Below are 4411 nucleotides of genomic sequence, written 5' to 3'. Positions count from 1 at the left end.
TTTATTGATTAAATTGTCAAATGCAACATCCCTTTTGGGATATTGCAACTAGAGAATTTTTCAAACATTTGAAACATTGCAAAAAATCTTGTGAAATGTTTTACATCTGAAGGACGAGTATCCAACTTTTAAAGTGAGATATTACTTAATATGAGTGAATATTTTTAATTAATTAAACAAACAAACAAAAACAGAAATATGTCTAAAAACACAAACTTTAAGAATTAAATACTGGCCAGAGAATGTAAGTTTCTCAGAGAAGGACAGCATAATCAAATAATTAGGAAGTTCCTCTGAATACTTAAGACTTTTTCTGCTTAATAATTGTTGGGATGAGGACCTTTCTAAATACCCTCACTTTTTAATTTTTTTTATAACTGTTGTCAATGAATTCCGTGAATATACTTGAAAGTTCCTAAACACTTCCCAAGAATACCTGCCTCCAAAGCTTCAGTAGCCCTCATCAATGAACAACAGGGAAAAATAGAAATAAAGATAACTCTGTTTTATAGAATTAAATATTTGGTAACTTCTTTTGAACCTATAGTTGGAGACTGGATTTGTGGCAAGAGGGGAGAAGTCAGGGACCAGTGGAGAAGAAAATGGAAGCATTGCTCAGGAGCAGGTGACACTAATGCCAGAAAACCTAATGATGTAGATTTGTGCAAAAATTAGAGCATCTTAGGACCACTGTGAAACTTAGGACCAAAATATCGCATGTTAGGACACAGTTATTGTGTTGTAATCAGTGAAAACTTGGCATCATATGGATAGACTTTATTCATTTCTACATCCAGTACAAGAATTTTAAGTTAAAGTGAAAGCATAATTGAACAATCATGGGAAGAAACTCAAGCTTCCCAAGTCTACTAAGGGAGAAAGCTACATAGTTGGGGGGCCATCTAACCACTATTACCTCCTATTATCTCATGGCAATAAGTGGACCACTGGCCTAAAAATTAGTGGTAAATTGCCTGGACTCCAGGAAACAGAGAATAATTAAAAGAACTGATTTTTGTAAGTAGAGACCCTAAATTTTTATTACTTTTTTCTCTCTTTGAGGAGGAAGTTCAATTAGGTATATGAGTTCAGTACATTTAATTTCTAGCTATTTTGAAGTTTCAAGCTTGTTTCAATTTGCTTTCAAATGTTCATCAATGAAGAAATGTTTACATACTTAGCATGGACTCATAATACAAAAAAAATGTTCCACTGTTCCATGGTTAACTGTTTATATTTTTCCTAATATTGTTTCATCAGATCATTGTTCCAAGCTTTTGTCAACTAGCTGTGATAATGCTCTAAATTTTGGAACTGGAAAACCTGTCATAACATTTCAAACACAGGTCACAGTACGTTTTAGAATGTGTTTGTTTTGTTTAAAACTGCTGTGTGAAATGATCATGGTGAAATCCAATGTATGACTCCCAGCTAGAGAACAAACCCATATAAAGGAAAAGATGGATTATGAACCAAGTTGACTTAAATTATTTTTAACTTGCTTAAGTACATGCAAACATCAACAGTATAAATCTCTCACATGCCCATTTCTCTCCCAAACACATTTTCAAGAAAATGAAACTTCAGACTAACAACATTAAATTAATGTGATGAGTGATCTTTTGCTCATGCTAAATTAACACTCGTAATATAAAAATGGTACTGACTGCTATAGTGTAAGTTAGAGTTTCAGCAATTTACTGGTGTGATGGCATGATCCCCTTGCCACTTTTCTCTATTTAAACTATTACATCACTTCTGCTTCTTTGTGACATCATTTGACCTTTACTGCATGCAAACACTGTATCTGCATTTTAAACCTGCCTCTGTTTACCTCTACTCACTCCTCTATGCATGGTACATTACACCCCCGCAATGTTCTTTTATAATATCAGATCCCAATTAGGTATGTAGCTTAACAAGTTAAAGTCTTAATCTATGAAAATATTGTCTATAGAAATTTCTCACTATAAATTTGTGTTAACTGTTAAGAAGTCAAATGTGAAAATAATGTCAGATAATGAATGAAATGACATTATCATTTTGATATTAGAATTTAACGGTAGATATGCATACAACAAAAATTCAAACATGAATATAGTGACAGTAATTATTTCAACCTTAGGAAATACTAAGATAATTACAGATACGCTTACCGATCTATTAATAGCTAAATGCCACCAATTTAGTAACCACTTATTTTGAATAGAGTCAAAAAATGACTACTAAATCAATAACTAAAATAATTTGGGAATACTAAATTTTAATTGCTCATTGGTAATCCAGAATAATCTTAAATTGATTTGAAAACTAACAGTAAAATAAAAAGACAAATGTTAATGTTTTCAATAATATAAGATGTATGGATCATCAAACATTTCCTGACCATGCATATATGGGATTGCGTTGGAGAAACACTAGATTAAACAATTTTAGGAAACTTCATGTGTCCAGAGGACTGGATTGCAGGCCTCTCCTTGCGGCGACGGCATGAGAGCAGAGTACTAACTGCTGTTGGCACAGCCATGGCAGAACAGGCATTTAGAAAGCTTCTCCCCCTCTTTGACTGAATATTAGTTGAAAGGAGTGCTGCGGAAGCTGTAACCAAGGGAGACGTTATGATTCCAGGAAAATATTGCAAGCAACAGTAGTAGCTGTTGGATCTGGATCTAAAGAAAAGGGCGGAGAGATTCAACCAGTTAGCGTGAAAGTTGGAGATAAAGTTCTTCTTCCAGAATGTGGAGGCACCAAAGTAGTTCTAGACGACAAGGATTAATTCTTATTTAGAGATGGAGACATTCTCGGAAAGTATGTAGACTGAAATAAATCACTATTGACATGGCATCACATGAAGCTGCCCATTCCACTGAAGTTGTGAAATCTCACCATGTAAATCATTTCCATGTCTCTCTTTTGTACTAAACTAATGATATCCAAAGTAATGACATCCAGTACCTCTTAAAATTTAGTTCCCACTGTACTGATATCAACATTTCCAAATTTAAACAAATAAATATCAGAGTCTGAAGTCAACGCATTACTTAGAGACATATGCCAACAGTTGGAAAAAATGCCTGTGAAGATCTCACTTTTTGCTAACTCACTATTTCATCAATTTATTTCCAATTGAGCTAAACAGAGATAAATAGTAATTCATCAATATGCAAATTCTGCAAAATTAGTCAGCAATAGCAATTTTAAACATCCATATAGATACATAAGTCTTATTACTTGTGACATTGTATTTATAAATGAGAAAGACCAGAGTTTACTTAATCGTGATAATTTTACGTAGCATAAAAAATACAATTTATGCCCTGCATTTAGCACAGTATATCGGTTTCAATTGTGTTGCAAGTGTAATTTAGAACTCTAAGTCTAACTCTAACTCTATGTCTGAAAATAACTTGTCCACATAGGCAGAATAAAAATGATAAAGTTTAGTGCAGCTATGTTTAAACATACTCTGGATGGGAGTTGGACACTGTTTTTGGTTTTTGCTTAGGAGACAGTCTCAGAGAGGAAACTTTGAAGTCAATATAAATATAATATAATGGAATAAGCATGTGCAAAGTATACAGGGCTTAGATTTTAGTAGAGTTATTTTATTTATAAGTTCTGCTCTTACTTGTTATGCAATACTAGGCCAACACAAAGAATAAAGAGAATTAAATGTTTAAAGTAATATGTAATATAAGCTATCCTTTTTATATTCAATTACAAAAGTTAATTTTGATTATTGTGCTTTATGAGATAAAAATGGTGATATAATGTTATTCATAAGTTTTCAGTTTAGTAAACCAGAGCAGGTGTTTTTTAGTAAAGACATCCACAGTGGACAAAAGAAGACCTCACCTATCTTTTCTGATGTCCATTTGATTCTTTACGATACAGAATAATAGTACATTTGCATTATTGAAAAGATTAGTTTGCGTTCAAAATATTTACCTACTCTTAGACATCAACATAATAAACATTTGTTAAACATTTTCTATGTTTTAACCATTGGGGTAAGTAATAACAATGATAGAAATATGTTGAAAGGACCCAATTATCATGGACCTTTCAGTTTAAAAGGGAAAAAGATACACATAGGCATCTACCTAAACAGAGAACATCTGACAAACATAACGGAGTAGATACAAAGTGCTATGGAAGAAGAGAGAGAGAATTTCCAAATTGGGCAATCTTGGTAGTGTCAATGCGAGATGTGGCATTTAACCACTTTCAACTTGTGGGAATGCATGCATATTGTAAAATACATTTGAAGTGAAAGAAATCATAAGCCAAAAGGAATTGAAATAGGAGATTTCATGCTTAGAGAACAGTAAATTATTTCATATGGCATAATATTGAGGTTCTTCAAAAATGTTTTGTAGGAGACATGGTTGAAAATAGGCTAATGCCAAAT

At 32.8% G+C, this 4411-nt stretch overlaps 1 pseudogene; it reads left to right on the top strand.

Annotated features, from left to right (window-relative positions):
- Nucleotides 1-2298: 2298 nt before the first annotated feature.
- Nucleotides 2299-2821, top strand: LOC109453312 (10 kDa heat shock protein, mitochondrial pseudogene; annotated as a pseudogene).
- The last annotated feature ends 1590 nt before the right edge of the window (nucleotides 2822-4411 follow it).

The sequence above is a fragment of the Rhinolophus sinicus genome, chromosome 17, assembly GCF_057876585.1.
Source record: "Rhinolophus sinicus isolate RSI-liver-muscle chromosome 17, RSI-T2T, whole genome shotgun sequence".
Taxonomy (NCBI): domain Eukaryota; kingdom Metazoa; phylum Chordata; class Mammalia; order Chiroptera; family Rhinolophidae; genus Rhinolophus; species Rhinolophus sinicus.
The sequence above is the reverse complement of the archived record's forward strand: the minus strand, read 5'-3'. Positions and strand labels throughout refer to the sequence as shown.